General features: G+C 43.5%; 1 protein-coding gene across 11 annotated transcripts in view; it reads left to right on the forward strand.

The window, feature by feature from the left end:
* IQSEC1 (IQ motif and Sec7 domain ArfGEF 1) overlaps positions 1-17222 on the forward strand; it is a 336457-nt gene that overhangs the window by 161452 nt on the left and 157783 nt on the right. The gene's annotated exons all lie outside the window — the stretch shown is intronic.

Genomic DNA, 17222 nt, shown 5'->3' on the forward strand with positions numbered 1-17222 from the left:
TTTTCTGCTTACAGTCCTAGAAGTTTGCTTCAAGTCTGGGAAAACATCAGCATGACATTTTGTGAACGTTACTATACAGAGATTATCCAGAACTATTGTTTCCTTGCTTTTTGAGTATTCTGAAGAACCAGCACGTTTATGTCGTTCCAGCAGGTGCTCTGCCTGTGAATGATGACGTTTCTGAACTTTGTTGGGATCTGTCTTCTAATTCTGTTTGCCTGTGTTTGTCGAAGTCTTATGTTAAGCATTAGAAAAAGTACAAGATCATTATTTATGTGCTTCTGGTATCTAATTGATGAAAATATTTTTTCTCTAAGCTGTGCACAAAATTGTCACCAAAGAAACGAACTTGTAATTGAACGGCCCCGTAACTCCAGCCAGATAAACGTGAACGTGCCTGTGTGTGTCCAAGTTACCGTTACCCAAAGGGCACTTTGCTGATGACACCTTTCCAGACACAGCCTGCGGCTCTAGAATAACTGGAGGATCTATGTTGGTTGGATCTTCCAAACTTCAACACGCCGAGCAGGTATACCAGGAAACAGATTTTCTGTAAAGTGGCATTCACGAGCCTGAAGCTAGCAAGGGAGAGAAACTTGAGTGGGTGGAAGGCTGTTAGGCTCCTAAGCCTGTTGTTGCTATCCAAAGTTAAAATTTTACTCCAGACTACCTGGAGCAGACATGGTTGGGTGAAGGGTGAAAAGCTGTAGGGAGGGGGGTTGTTTTTTGGGTCGTTATATGTCGCTCTGAGGATTGGATAAGAGGAGAATCATCAGAATCAGGAAGGGAAGAACTGCAAAGGTAGCATGAGGAGCATTCTCATCCTGTAATGTGCTTTTCTAATGACTCTGAAGGTATCCATTGTAAAAAACAAAAACAACAAAAACAAGAAAAAAAAAAGACTATTTGCTTTTCAGTTAGATTTGATCCTAGTGTTTCTTAGCACTGCTCCAATATTACGCTTCTTGTTTAATGTTTTCTTGTACCTGCCTAAGGTGTGATCCTGAAGTGTCTGAACCCTAAGGAAGAGTTTGCTTGCCGAAGGCTAATCTGCCTTCAGGATTTTACAACAGTTTGCTTACGTCCCCTGTTCTGACAGCGCAGAGTGAACAATATTGGGCTTTTTCCAGCATTTGACATTGAATGCACCCTAGTTTCACGTGCGTCTCTATCTCTTGGTATTAGATGATAAACATGAAGTACTTTCGTTCCCACTGTAAAATGTGCAAATTATGTATGCAGAAATCGTGTCGTAGATCACTGCAGTTTTACATGTCTGATGTTTATTGGGCAGGGTAAAACACTCAGCTGCCTGAATGTTGCGGAATTTTTTTTAGCCTTTTACTGCTATAATTAAGATTTTCTCAGAGTTGCTACCCAGAGATAGCAACAGTAGGAATTTCTGATATTTTGACTTGCTTATCTCCCTCCCAAATGTAAACAGTGATTAACTCTCGCTGCTTGGTGTACTGAACAGAAGCGCTGTAATTATTCTCTCCTATAGGGTAGGATTTGTCCCATCTTTTAATAAGTATCTTTTCTATATTTGTGTAAAGGAAAACAAAGAAGAAACACTACTGTTAAATATGAAAATTAAAGCCACCAGCTCTTGGTGCCAGCCCTTTTGCCTTGAATATGGTTATAGTTAATGACAGCTCTCCAGCGAAAATAGTAAAAGACTGATCAGTATTATTAGCTGTAACAGGATGCTATCATTGGCTTTTCCATCTGGTAGTTTTCCAGTTAAGGGAAGATAATATCAGTATACGTTGCAAGCATTTGGAACAATTGTTGGTACCCACAGTGTCTTCACATCATGGCTTTCACTCTACGAGCAGCAAATCGAGAAGCTGACCTTCTCTCATGCAGTGAAAGTCAGAAATGCACAAGTAAACATTTTCCTGTTTAAATAAATCATGGCTGGCTAAATAAATCATGCTGTGAATTTTAGGATCTAGCACTGGAACCTGGAAGGAATTCTTCTTTAGTCTGCCTGAGTTTAGGGTAGGTGACCTACATCATTATGAAACAGAAAGGCAGCAGAGGAAAAATTTCCATTTCCTCCTGATTCCTAGATGATTTTGCAGCTGCTTTTGTGAATAGTGAAGACCGTCTTGTTGTGCATCCTACTATGGGAGGTGGGGGAGAAATCACATCTTTCATGTTTTTGTAGACCAAATTGTTTCATGCACCACCTTGAAGTGCTGAAGGAGAAATTTCCTAACTGAACTCCTCCTTCAGCACTTTCAGGCACTTGCACCTATTAGGATCAGGATTTTTTGGTTTTCTTCTGCAACGTGAATTTCTCCCTTGCAAGCATACTCAATTCTTATATTCTTAGGGTGGTATTGCCTAAAATAGGTGGGTAAGACCAGTTATTGCAGAGCAGCTACTGGCTTGCTGTTATTTTCTGCACGTGCATCCCTTCCTCTCTCTAACTGGGGCCGTGGGAAGGCGTTCAGCAGCTCGGAGCAGTTTGTGCAGACACTTCGTGCTTGAATGGCGTGGATTTTTATGCACCACTAGATGGAGCAGAGAACAGCTCATCTGTGCTAAATTGAAGACTCATCTCCCAAAGTAGGATTAAAAATAACCCTAAGTAGCTGAAGCAAAATATTTTAAAACATGAGCAGAAGAAATAGTCCCCTGGAAAATGTTGTAGAGTGTAGATCTTAACCATGACTCAAATCAAGCTTTAAAAAATTTCCTTTAGCCGTTGCACCAGCTCCAATTTCAAGTAACTCAGGATTCACAATGAATTAGTATCAGGGATAGTTTATGGCTATGGAAGCTCCTTAGCCATAAACCTCCCTGAGCCCAGGAAAGAAGTATAACCTGCTGTTCAGAACGAAGCAGCATTAAAATAGCATTTAAGGTGACTCACTGCAGCCTTTGTCAAGGGGCAGTGACTCCTGCAACCTCCTCATTCGTAATTGTGACATTGCCATTACTAATATTGATTTGCCAAACTGACCATTCTGATCTGCACTAAATCCTTTGCCACCATGCGCACTGAACCCAGCAAAGAATTTTCACTAAATAAATGAAATAAACGCATAACCAAACATATCTACATAAACAGCTGAAGGTATCTTTGTGTTGGTGGCAGGACTGCGAATATTACACAAATTTCTGTTTTTTGCAAAAATTGAACAGTTCCTGAAATGGTGGCTAGAGGGAGCTCCAATGCAATCTGTTTCGAAGCCTTCTCAGCAAGTCAGTCAGCATAGGCATGGCCCACTTTATTACTTGAACCTGTAGATAAAAACAATGGTGGAAGCCATCAGTATTGGTTTATATTTACTTTCAAATGCTGTTAACACTGGGGATGGAGGAGTCTTTGATCACATGGAATTACAAGGAGGATGTATATGTCAGCATGCCTTACAGTCAGTTTGGTTTACATACTTAATGGTAATTACCGTATATATGTGGAGTCTGCTTGTGTAACGTGGTCCACCTTTCCCTTTCTCAAGCTGCAGTGCAGGGTTAGTTCCAGGGAAGGTGTGTGTGCACCTGTAAATGTAGGGGGTAGGACGAAAGATCCTGTCACGTCTGTCACACAGCAAGGAGTGTACGAGCAGGGCAAGCATGCAGTGACACTTCTCCTAGGCTTCAGTACGTTTTGGCAAGAAACTAATCAAGCTGTCAAATAGGTTTTCAAATGAAAAATAATTGGTAATTACTATTTTTGAAAATGGCATGACAATTTCAAAACTACTAGAGGGAGATTTCTATTGTCAAGGCAACAGAAATTCTAGTTTCATTGTTCTACCTCTACCCAATTAATTATAACAATTCAGTTCGGGGTACCATGCTGATATTTACAGGATGTTTGGCTTTTTCGCTTCTACCTGCAGGTATGTTTCACATTTTAACTTCACAAAATGTGCACAGCACTTGCTCAGAGCTGGGTGGGGGGATTTGTAAGCCAGCACAGCTGCACAGAAGGTCTGAGTCATCCACAACAGCAAGGGCTTTGTGACTCAGCTGAAAGTGAGGTGATTTGTGATTTTGTGACCCCCACCCCAGCCTGCTGAAGGACACTTTTGGCCTTCCTTTCTGAACAGGGTTGTGGCACTGGGCCCGAGTACCTGAACGTGCCTGGCAGCAAGCGTAGTGCTCGCAGGGGCTGGTTCCTGGCTATGGTCAGGGTGTTACGTGCTCTGGTGAGCTGGCAAAGATGGATAGATAAAGGCGAGACACAATTTAATTGAATCAATCCACAAGGAGCAGCAATATCTAAGGAATTCAGTAAGTTTTTGCCTGTCCAAATTTTTTTGGACCAAATTCAGGCTCCTGTTCTCAGCTACTAGGTGACATAGTCCTGCTGCCATCCAGCTTCCACACTGTAATGTACAGAACTGTCTTCATTTACTGGTCCTTAAAAGAGACTTCGGAGATCTTCTAGGGGGGTTGCGAGGGATGTCCCCAGGGAAAGGATGTTGTTGTTTTTGGTGGTGATGGTTTTGCTTTTTCACAAAAGGATGACGTTATAGGGCTGGAAGGAAAGAGGGTCCAGCTAATAAGTTTGGGTTTGCCTACTGAGCAAAGATTTGGGTACTCATTAAAGGCTGATCAGGTCAAATATAAATGCTAAGAAGGGTAGGAGGTTTCAAAGATCCTGAGTAGCACGGCTTCCTCTGTTTTGCTCAGCTGAAGTCTTTAGCTGCAATTACTGTGTTGCCTTGGTCTTTGCTGTAAAATATGGGTGTTGCTGTTTCCTTTTAGAGATTTTCTGTATTTGCCGAACGAGCTGGATAGCTGAAGTTGCAGATACCAAAAGACTGTTGCTTCCTAGTGTTATGTTTATTTTCCATATTCAAGTGAAAAATTGTACACAGGATGTGGGGTTTCATGAAAAATCTATTTTCTAGTGTTTCAAGCAAGTGCTTTTGTTTCCACGCCCTTTAGAGGTCTCTGTTTTCCTTTTTTGTTGTTAATTGTATGCTCTTTGGCCTTTAGTGATTTTGGCTTATGCACTCATAGAGCAAATGCATGAAATCCACCCAATTTGTGACCTGTTATTGTAAGTATTTTTCCTAAAGAAAATATGTCATGCTTCATTCACCTCTGGATTTTTTCTAGCCCATCACTGGGAGCATGGCACACCTGAACATTGGATGGCATTGAAATCTATCTTGCTCTCTTCCTCAATTAAATTCATCTTTATGGAGATTTCAATTAGTTGTAATTGATATTTTATGACAAGACTTTACCAGAGGCTGCTGTAATACAGCTAATTAATCTTTGTCAGGTGATGTTACTTAAATAAGTTTATTTTGTAATCCTACAAGCTGTATTATTAATCAGGGGACACGTATTCTGGCACTGGAGAGAACGGGTGACTAGCCCCCCGCTCAGTCTCCTGGACGTAGCAGATGTTTCTGACAAACAAGTTTGTTTGCTTGTTGGCCATGAGGTGTCTGGTGAAAGCAATTCCACTCAGCTTTGTCCTTTGTTGGTGGGTGAGCCCTCAGCTGTGCCTGCTGCTCTCAGCCGGCCTTGAGAGCCGCGGCTCTAGGATTCAGCGTTAAATTGAGGTGCTCAATCTTCATTATTGTCAGTTCTATTTTCTTTTCAATTTTGTGGAGTTCGATGAAAGTACACTCAGTTTGGTGCTGCCAGTACGTACTGGGTTCCAGGTAAGATGTGGGAGGTAGTAGTTCTCTCCACAAACTGCTTGCTTAGCTTACTTCAGTGCTTCAAGGCAAGAAAACGGCAGTGCTTTTTGAAATAAAACTGAAAATAATTGAGTAATATACACTGTCAACTCATTTAACATTTTTCATGAAAGACTTGAGGATGATCAAAGAGGCACTGATTGATGCAAAGGCTGAGGTGTGTAAGCGGAGCAGCAGGAAGGCTGGCACTTGGCTACAGATGAGGCTCTGTGAATCCTAAGCTTTGCTTTCATGTTTCATTAGGCACTTGTCTCAGCCACAAAACTTAGTCCATCTCTAGGATGTCCGTGGGCAGCTTAGCTGTGAGCAGGAAAGCTTGGGAGGTAATTTCCATCAGTCCCCACGTAGCACGCCCCCTCTGTCACCCCTCTGGTTACAAATGGAGCTGCAGAGGCTCGTAGGGAAGTGCTGGTCGCTCTAGCCAGGCTTGCAAGCGTAAACGCCTGATGCACGTTTCCACCAGTCATTTGTTTCATTGATTCCCTAGTGCTGAAAAGGCAAGGGGTGCAATAGTCTTTGGGTAATACATATGAAAATGAAGAATGGGGAAGATTCGTTTTAAAGCTTTCTCTTTTCAGGTACTGTGCCATTTTTCCCCATGTTCTTTGTGTGTCGAGAGCCTTTCAAAGCGATTTCACAGCGCTGTGTGTCTGTATCCATGCAGCAGTTGTAACTGCATGTAGGTAGCAGTTTCCCAAGTATGATTGTCCTCCAAATATGCACAGCTGCATCCAGTTGGCAGCCAGAATTTTTGGCCCTCTCAGAGGCATCTGGCATTGCACAGTCTGATTTCTTGGTTTACACTGAAGCTGTTCTAGTTCCCACGGGTGGTACAAAGGCACCCCGAGCAGATCCACTGTAAATACCAGTTGGAGCTTAGGCTGAGTATGGCAGTCTCCTTTGACCTCTGAAGTTGTGCAAGGCATGTAGTCATCGTGCTGTGGTTTCATCTGGCTCCTTTTATTATGGAAAGCCAGGGTAGTGAAAATTATTATTACAATAAATTCAATTTATTTTATTTACCAGGTTTTATAATGTGAAATTCAGACTCAGGTGCTTTTACCCTCCGGCACTTGCGTAACTTCCTGAAGCTAGGCGTCCCACTGCTAGCCCCTCTTCTTGTTCTGCCACTGCCACGCTGACGTAGCTCCAGTTGTTCTCGTTTTCAGCTTGTGTAGTAGTCTGCTGGTTGCATGTTATTTAACTTCGATTTGTAAGCCTTTTCTTCCAGAAAACAATGATCCTTTTTAAAAAGATACGTAACTCCCCTTTCAATTCAGAAGGTTTCTAGCCATCAGCAGCAGAATTACTAAAATGTTTACTATGTATTTGTAATGATACAAAGGTTGTTTTCCATATATTAAAGAATCGTTATAACCTCTGACAGATGGATAAAGCACTGCACTGCAATTTAAATTACCGAGTCTGCCGATATGGATTTCTCTGTCAATTTTCCTTTTCAGAAATTATAAAAAGGATAAAATAGATGCAGCTTTACTGAGTAGTAAGGAAACAGCACATTGATTGTAGGTCCTTGAATCCACTTAACAGCTTGTGTGATTCTGGTACATTTCCTGGGAAACAAAAGGGTCGTGCAGGCTGATCCACAGCATCTTTTTTGTAATCTGCTGCTGCTTGTCAGATGCTTAAGTAATCAAGGGAAAAAATCACCGACATGCAGAAAAATGATCATTGATTGCAAGAGAATGTATTGAAGTAGGTTGAAAGTCGTATGAATTCTTAAACTGTAATATCGATGTTTGTGGACAGCTATAGGAACAAATAGCTTTGTCATGACACACGATAAATTAGCTCCTGGCAGTGCAGAGCGTGGCTCATGCTGCCTGCAGGTCTGTGCAAGGGCAGGAGGCTCCCCTGCACGCCTTTTGTTTTCCTGCGCGTCTGGGAGCGGGTGCAGCGTGCGAACTGCGGGGAGGTGCCTGCAGCACACGGCAGTACGCAGGACATACTTCAGCTGCAAGCTTTCTCAGAGCACTCATTCGGAACCAGGGAATTAAAAGCTGCTGAAAAACAAATTCTTATTCTATGAACCAATGTGCAAAGGGGAGTAAAGGCAGTCACCGCACCACTCCTGTGGTGTAGCAGTGTACTGCTCATGCTAACAGGTCTTACGCTTTGAACTGCCTTCACTAACAAAGCTCCTAAGTACGCGTAAAGGAGATCTAACCCCACAGAAGTGGTCTCTGCATTTTAAAGGATGAAGTCATAACTCTCGGCTCTCAGGCTATAATGTAATGGGGCCATTTTGTTGTGTTTATTTTCATATTCGAGTATTTTTTTTAACTGCACTGCATCGCTTGTGCAGAGGTGTTACTAGCTGTTTAGGAGGACAGTAGTAACACTATAGCTTGCAACAGGAAACGTGATAATCAAACGCTTGTTTTAAATTACACATCCCCTTTACTTTTCCTCAACCGCCTTTGTTTCCTGCTATTTTCACTCCTGTAGTCCCAAATGCCTTGCAAGGATACTTGTAGAACTTAGAGCTTTGTGGTACCTGCGTGTGCACCAGTGTGAGGACGTGTCCAGAAAGTATCTGAAGCTTCTGTGGTTTTTTCCCTGTGATAACACTTTATTTGTGCTGTGAGTAAGCAGTCATGCAGAATGAATAGCAGTGAGCCTAACTTGGTTATTTTAAGAACATAATTAACAGTAATTAAGAAGCCTTGCACATAATGTTAAAGCATTTTCAGTTTTATGACGCCCATAAGCATTGCTTTCTTGGCAGATCACGCAGAAACAGAAAGGGAAAGTTAGGTGCTTCTGACCACAGCAGACACAAATGAGAACCTCTAATGCAGTATACGTTTGTTCCACCATATTGCTGAACAGGATGTTTTCAAACATTTCAGTCTCAGATTACATTAACATCCTGGACCTTTGCCTCACAGGGGATTAAAGATAGATCTGGAAACTTTAACGTCTTCAAATTGAAGGATGCACAACTGGCTGCTGCTATCAGCAATGCACTATCTCTTCCTTCTTTGGAAAACCTCTGTTCCCGTATTGCATGTATCGGTTGGTTTTGTTTTTATGGTTCTAAATTTAAGCTGCAAATGTTAGTGAAGCTTGTTAATAAACATCTGATCTTCATGCAACTCTGGGAATAAGTGTGATTCAACTGAGTTTATTTCTAAAGGGCCCAAACCCATATAATTGTGATATGTTAATATGAAAGCAATTCCTCTGGCAAGATATCATCTTGAATAACAAGGCTGATTAGATGCCCAATGGATAATATGCTCTTAACCATTTACTGTCAAGAGGGTGGCTCCACGATAAAGATTTTGATGTTACTGTTTTCTCAGAATACAGGGTAAAGGGACTTGCAGCTCCTTTGGAAAACCTGCCTGAAGTCACCCCAAGTGGGGTCCCCAAATACCAGGCGTACGCAGTTGGTGAACCCAAATCCAAAAAGGCGTAGGGGTGAAGAGACTTTACTGGCAGGGCCATTAACCTTCAGACATTATTGCAGGAGCCCCCCCCCCCCCCCCCCCCCCCCCCTCTTTCAAAATTACTTCTTCAAATACCATCTTTTGCTGTGCAATGCGTTACTACAAAATTCCAATTAGAGCCCTTCTTGAAAAGGAAGCTTCCCCAAGTCACCCCGTTCTTAGCCTTGCAGATTGTTCTGGGACTGCAGGTCCCAGTCTTGTCTGTAAGCACAAACTGGTTATTCTATTTTTTTTGCCTCTATAGAAATTGACTTTTACCTTTGCATAGTCATCTCAAATTAATAGAGCTAGCTGAGCTTCTTAATCTGTTTCCTCACAGCTTTTATGCTGACGTTGAGAAGGCTTCCTTTCCTAGATATTACTTTTCTTACAGATTTAAAATCTGTTTGAGATACCATGATTATATTTTGGTTTGGAAAACACATCATAATAAGGAGTGCTTGGGTATGCTTCTGTGCTGAAGGTTCTCTAAATTATGATAGAAACCTGTGATGCAAATGGGGGCATCCTGAAGGAGGAAAAACGGAAGGAAGAACATGTGTAGCTTGCACACAATCCAGTTTAAATTCAGTTAAGTCTCTGGTATGTCAAGTAGAAAAGCTTGTTCAGAGTTTTCCTAAAACTTTCTTTTTCCTGTTCTGATTCACTTCTTTCTTTGGGGCAAACCTTTTGGTCCCTTAGCCATGCATTGTCTGGAAGTGATCCAACAAAAAACTGTTATCAGCCAGTTGGTTTTCTAAACAATCATTGTCTGCTTCGACTTGTAATCCAGCTTTAACTGTCAGAGACCTGGGAAAGCGAGCTGCCCTCTGAGCACGGGGAATGCCAGCTTCCCAGCCAGGAGCTGTGCAAAACCCCTGGCCCCAGCAGAGCTCCTCTCAGGAATGTGCTACGCCATTCAAGCCCCAAGTGAGGAAAGCTTTCTATTTCTAGGAGCCGCATTAAACATGTATTTAAGTCCTTTCCTCTCTAAATGGTTCATTAAAATATCCAAAGCTCAATGTATGAGAACAGTACATTAGATGTGAGAATGTCAATGGTTTTATTTAACATTCTTAGTCCTTCTTCTGAATGCTAGGTTTTCATAGGTAAATGGTACCAGTTATGTCAGTAAAACTATTAACTTGCATATACAAAAGAAAGGTGTAATTGAACCACATTTTCTACTTGTGTAGGATTTTGTTCCAGTGACTAATGTCAGTGGAGTGGCTGTTAGCTCTGTCCTACTTAGCAGGCAATTATGCCAAAGCCTCTGGAGCTGGGTTGTTCTACTTTCGATCTACGGTTCAGACATGCTACCATGAGACAGGTTTCTGAATGAAATCCAAATGGAAATGTAGTTACCAGAAGCGCTGCGGGTGTCCTGCTGGCTTCTGCCGTTGGTACATTCCCATTTGCAGACAGCAGAATCTGCCCCAGGACTGAGTGGTTCAGCAGTCACAGAATGATGACGCCTGATCTGAATCTCCTCTGTCTTGGTGTAAAGACATCCCCCCTTGTCCTCTCAGGGCAGCAGGAGGACACAGTGGGTTGGAGCAGCTGGGCCTGGGCCCCCTCCCTGGCAGCGGTCCGAAGCGGGCGTGCGGTCAGGGCAGGCATTCGGACAGAGCAGTCCGCCTTCGGTTCCTGGAGGCCGCTCCAGTCCCGTGTGTTGCACTAATTAATGCAGGACACAGCTGTGTGTCTGATAAATGATGCGCCATCCCCAAAAGACATTATGGCAGAGTTCCGAGCTATACATCCACCAGATTCCTTCTAATTTGTGGGAGGAAACTCCTATCCTCGTTAGTTTCTGATCCATGATATTCAAAGCAGAGCTTCCTGCAGCTTGTTCCTTAAGGGCCGCTTGTTTGGCTGCGTAACCAAAGCGCATGCTGAACTGCAAGGCGCTGCTCCCTTTAGCTCAGGGCACGTTTGAGGGAACGCTTTCTCCCTGGTGGTTTGGCAGATCTCTGGGTAAAGGCAGGCTCTGCTAATGAAAGGGAAGCTGAGATGATGTGCTGAGCAGAAGCTAGAGGTGGGAAGGTAAAACTACTGTAAATGTTATTTCTTTCCTTTTTTTGGTTAAGCTCTGTGTTAAGTAACTTTGCAGGGTTGTAGGTCACTGAGCTACCCAGGGGAGCAGGCTGAAGGTGAAAGAGCTGAGTGTGCGGTGCTGCACCGCAGCATTGCAGAGATGCGCGGCCCGGTGCAGCGTGTAATACTTACACATTCGGTAAGGTGAGCGGCTCACGTTGCAGCTAAAGCATGTTGGTGGCAAGCTAAGTATCCAGGAGTCCTGGCAGCGCTCACCAAAGTGACTCTCACACCATGTTTGTGAGATGCCGTCAGTTTTAATGAGGAAAAGCGAGCACAACATGATCACATTGAAACTGACACACAATTATCACCGTGTGTGAGGTGCTTAATTATCTCATGGTAATTTTCCATACAAAAGTCCCCAACCCTGTGCTTTGTATTACCCTCCCTGCTACATGTGTTCCTACAGAGGTCTGTGGGGCTAAGGTGGAAAACACTACAAATTACCTGGACTGAACTGATAGAAAATAAAGCCCCAGGATATGAAGGGAAGACTTTGTCAGTAGGTTGGTTGGTGACTAATGCAGTGGCTGGACTGTGGTTTCCAGTTTTGCTTCTGCAGGAGGGCGTAGTGCCGTGATCCTTTCGCCACCTTCCTTCTGCCTGTTCTGGTCAGCCACGCTGGCCTTCCGTAGCAAAGGGAGCAGTGCGACTGGGACACCAAGTGTTCAGCAGTGCTAGGTTTTGGACTGTCCTCAAGCAGGGTAACTATCCTTATTTAATGAAGCTGTGTTTTGGAATACAAATGATTTGGTCCTCCTTTGTAGCAGCATGTGAAGTATCACGTCATCAGGCTGCAATCAGGTTTCCCTTTCTGCTGCGGGCTGCCAGTTTGTACAGAGAAACTGTGACAAGCAGCAATTACTCCCTGAGCAATGTAGCAGTGTCTTCAATGCTTAATATGTTATTCTGTGTTCCTTTCCTCAGTGTTAGAAGGATGCAATTCCATGCTGCTTCTAGCACCAAAGGTTTGGTAGAGCTCAGAACTGTCTTTTCCCCCCCCATACACACCATCTGAGCTGACGTTTGCAGACGGCATATCTTTGTACTAGGATGCTCCAGATGAATTTCACTCCTCAGCCAAAAGATGATATATTTAAGCAACCTTTGTCTGGGACCAAGCTGTGGGTTTTCCAGCTACAACTATTTAATCTGCCACCATTGTGCCAGAACATCCTGACTTCTTTCAAACTGGATTTTTTTCTGCCTTTTTGCACAATGCCTGATCAAGATACGTAGTTATTTGTAGTCTCTACCAGTATTAAGATAGGTGCTACTGTGGTCTCATTAATCCTCTGGTTAACTGAGAACGAAGCAGTTGCAACCATCTGCAGTGATGGAGAAGGACCGCTCCTGCCTGCAGGTAGCGTTACTCAGCAGAATTGAGCCTCTAGGGCTGGAAACTGCCCGCAGAACCTCAGGAAGTGGATGCAGCCATATCGAGCTGCCGCAGCGTGGGGACTGTCACAAAATTATCTGCTCAGCGTGGTAAGAACCTCCATATAACTTTGCACTCAGTCAAGATCATTTAACAAATACTCTGCAGAAGGCGCGTAGCACAGACGCAGGGCAGGACTGTTGCAGTGACTATATTCTGCTCAGACGGTCTCAGCAAGAGCACGTTTACTAAGTGCTTCTGTCACATTGGTACCTGCTGCAGGCACATTGACATCTTTCTTAGAAATACCGTAATGATTTCCATTGTCGCTGTTCCACACTGAGACACAGAATAGCTTAAATTAAGGCCTGTCTTTCTAATGCTGTCTCCCCAATCAATAGCACTCCTTGTTTATTATCAGAGCTGAAGAAAGCTGGGCTTTAGATTATTGATTCTTCAAGGTATTCATTTTCCAACTTCTCTATGTCCATATGGCATCAGGAAATCCATCCGATGCAGTCTCAGAGGTAGCCTTCACTCAGAGTCGTTTCATACCTATGAAAAATCAACAGTCTTTTTATCATTAAAAGGAAGACAATGAGACAAAACAAAACACAGAACTTACTGCTCAAGGTACCAAGAAACTATTCCTGTGCCTTACTTAAAGCTGCTAAAGTATTTTGCAATATGATCCAAATACCCAGTTGCTGGGAATTGGTTGCTCACTACATGACTTTCATAAGCACCCCGTATATACAGTGCTCATAACAGATGTTACAGTCTGCGGCCTGGTTTCTTGCTCCAGGGCAGAATTCACAGCTAGAATTTATGTAATCTTTTTGTCTTTGGAAACCTAATCCTACTGCATGAGGAAACACTTGTCTGAATTTCAGACCAATGATTCTTTGGGAATATTTTTTGTCCTGCATAATATTCTGCAGAAGTGAAGTATTTTGTGATTATTTTTTTTTGCTAGGTGGCTGAAATAGATACAAGCTCTAAGCAAGGTTATAACTGAAGAGGTGCGCGTATCTGTATTCCATGGAACTTTTGTCCTTTAAAGACATTGTTACTACCAAGAATTACACCCATTCTTCAGATTTCATGCTGACGGCGTTAGCTCCAAATAATCCAGCCGATTACAGCCTTCTGTGCTAGGTTTAGGTACAGCTCATGCCAGGATTCCTCTGCCTTTTCTCTAAAATGTCAAGAACTTGCATGAAGGAGAGATGTTGTTCAACTGACTCACCCATGACATTGGTGCAGATTTCCTCAGCTCCCTACCTAGAAGGTCCCTACAAGCTCTGTGGAAACAAACCGAAGACGCAGAGCAGCCCGCAGGGTCGCCTGGAGCACTTCCCTGCTAACACAGAGCTGTTCTGCAGCACGTTCGCTTCTGTTTGGTGGCGGTCTTTCAGCACAACTTTCAGCCAGTTCCTTGGGTATAGCTTTAGTTAATAGTAGTTATCTTTGTTTCATTTCTTGCATATGAAAAGTGGAAAATTGTGCATATATATAGTCAAGTCTAGTATATTTTGAGAGCTTTATCTTTAGCATCAGGATTTTTTTTCTGCAGTACAAATGTCCTGAGTTTTGAATTCATCCCATTATGGAACAAACAAATAGACTTGTTAGACCTTCCTGTATTTTTCTTTATGGCTGTGCAGTGTTTTGTTCATATCCAGTTAATTTGAAGAAGAAGGAAAAAAAAGACCCCAAACCAACCCACCTTGTTTTGAAGTAACCTAAAATAGATTTATTTTTTGTGGGCTTTCCTGAAGCAGGCAATCCTGAAATTGCTTCGTGTAGAATGAGATACTATTTTGTTTGCTGTAGCATAGTGCTGCTATGTTCAGGTTTGGGGTTATTTCTGTTTTAAGTTAACTTTCTGTCTTAGCACAATGTTTGGAAGAAAACAAAAGACTTAAATAGATTGTTTTAGAAGAAAAGAAGGAAGGGGGAGTGGCTATGTAACTACACTAAGATTATTCTGTAAATTTGATGAGAATCAACTAACTTTCTGTACCCCGAAATCCAGAGGTCTTAATAGATTTTAAACCTAATTTCTCCTGTCTCTACTGGCTGTTTTCTTGGTCATTAAACTTTGCTCCAGCCTTTGCCAGTCTGCTCCTGGGACTTCCCACCAAGGCAAGCTGAGTGTGTCGGTGTGGGTGACCAGGCTAAGAGGTTTGGCTACAGCTGCTTCAGGGCCCCCAGCCTTGGCGTGGTCCTTGGTCTCCTTCGTGCTCTGCAGCAGGGACTTCTTTGTGGCTCTCTCCCCAGGACTTCTCTCCAGCTCGTGTAGCCCCATGCCTGGTGCTGTTCACAGGTCTCATCTGCTCCTGCGATGGCCAGTAATAAGCCTTCCTGCAGAGGGCTGCTTTCAGTCTGTATTTGACTGAAGAAAGGGGTTGCATGTGGATGGCAGTTCCCTAACATGGGTCGTTACCATCACAGGCTGTCTTCTGTGTCCGTGCCCCTGCAGGAGCCTCCCCAGCTCCCTGCTGGCAGCGCAGTGACTCGGAGGCTCCGCGTGCCCGCAGGCTGCCCACCACCTACGCAGGAGCTTTCGCAGCCGTTCTACCGCCGCGGCGCTCTCTGGGCTTCTTGGGAGCTGTTGTGGCTCCGCGTTGCCAGCTGCCAAACAGATTAGGTCTGTGGCTTCTTGTGGTCGGGGCTTTTTAACTGCGGTTACCACGTGCGTAAACACAGTTAGGAACAGCACAGCGAACCGCTATTAGCAGCGGCAGGGAAAGCTCTGAAAAGTGATCTTGGTAAAAGCGGGGCCTTTCAGTTGTGTTTCAGGGCAGCCCCAAGGTGGGTGTTGTTGCTGTGGAAACTGTGCTTTCTTCCCGTGTGTTTGGAAACATCTGCATCTCCAAGCTTCCCGTCACCGGGGATCCCTACCTTAGGGGTCTGTCTTTGGAAAGAAAGCAAGGTGTCCTTAATGAAGCTGTAATCCTGCTGCTCCTGATTGTGTAAGGAGTCCCTGAGGTCACAGCATGCGCAATGTCACCCGGCACAATCAAGGCTGTGCTGGGGCAGAGGCTAATCAGTGGTGCCTTGTGTCTCATTACCATCTCCTCGTTATGCACGGGGTATTGTCTGTACCCAGACTGTCTGTCTTAGATATTTATTTAGAGTGGCAAGGGCCAAAACTGGCAGGAGAAGATTTTTAAGTGTGTTAAAGGCAAGGAAAAAATGTCATGCTTGGTGAGCAGGTTGGCACTTCCACAGAAGACTGTATGAAGCAATAAACTTAATTATAAGTAAATTAAGTTCACCCTTTTCAATTGTTAAGCTAACAATGAGACACAAAGCCAACATATGTAAACCACCCCCTCAAAATTCATCACTATTCACAGATCTTGAACTCAGAGCAAACAAATTACAGGGTGGAAAAAGTTCCTGAAAATGTATTTGAAAGCTACACGTGTGCTTCAGTTAAGGGTTATTTGGACAATATGGCTTGTTTCAATCCTCGTACAGCTAATTCTTGCAGATGCTGTGCTTGTGGCCTCCTCCCCTCACACAGCCCTCCCTATTTTTGCAGCCATACCAGTAATCTTGGCATTAAAATAAAGGGTTTGCAATTGATTTACAGATACTCACTGTAAACATACTTTGTGCGATTCTGATGCTAATTTTATGAGCGTCCATAGCCACGCACATTGGTGACTATATGAGCAGAAGTTAATTTATGGCAGTTTGCGTAAGGGATATAAATGGGTAAGTACAAACAACCTTTTAGATTTATTCCTAACGTGATGATGCTGTAGTCATTATGAGGCTTTGGCTAATATTTTATTACAGCCTGTGGAAAAACAGTTTTTGTTTCACCCTGAAAATGTAACTCTATCATATACGTGTTTGTAATAAAGCCGTAGTCTTGCACAATGAGAGCAATTTTCGTTAGTAATACCACACTTTGTGTTAAATCGTGCTATTTAAACAGTAGTGTAGTTGTAGTCACCTCTGTGCTCTCAGTGTCTTAACTAAACTCTGCTGCAATAATTCCTCTGGAAGACTCTGGAGTTGCCTTTTTGGGTAGAGAACGAGAAGCCAAAGAATTTGAAGGATGGCTGTTCTGTTTGCAAATGCACTTAAGAAATCTGATGCCCAGTGTGAGAAAAGCCACCAAGAGGGCAAAATACAAGAACAGAACTTAACATGGCTCTCACAGGAGGGTTTTGCCCTCCTCCTCCTGCTGCATGCAGCTGTGTTGGTTTTGCTTAGCAGCTGTACCGAGCAGGACATCAAGGTGGCCGTGAGCATGCCCTTGTAAGCCGTACTGTGCTATTCCTCTGTGATCGTGACGTGGTTATGTACAGTGGCTGCTCTTTGCTAGAAGGCCTTCTGCTGAGGGTGCTTCTTGGATCTTGGAATTTCATACACATCTGAATTAAGGATCAACTTCATGGTTTGCTGAAGGGAGGCATATGCTCAGGGACAAATCCCAGCAGCTGTAATGCAGGTGTGCCTGCTGGGGAACAAGCTCACCGCTCCAAGGATGTTTGCACTGCCTGAAGTCTTCACAGTTTTCTGACGCTTCCTGAGGAAGGCTGTAGTACTTGCATATCTTGGTTTGCTCCAAGGTTCTGCACT

The sequence above is a fragment of the Oxyura jamaicensis genome, chromosome 12 (genome assembly GCF_011077185.1).
Source record: "Oxyura jamaicensis isolate SHBP4307 breed ruddy duck chromosome 12, BPBGC_Ojam_1.0, whole genome shotgun sequence".
NCBI lineage: Eukaryota > Metazoa > Chordata > Aves > Anseriformes > Anatidae > Oxyura > Oxyura jamaicensis.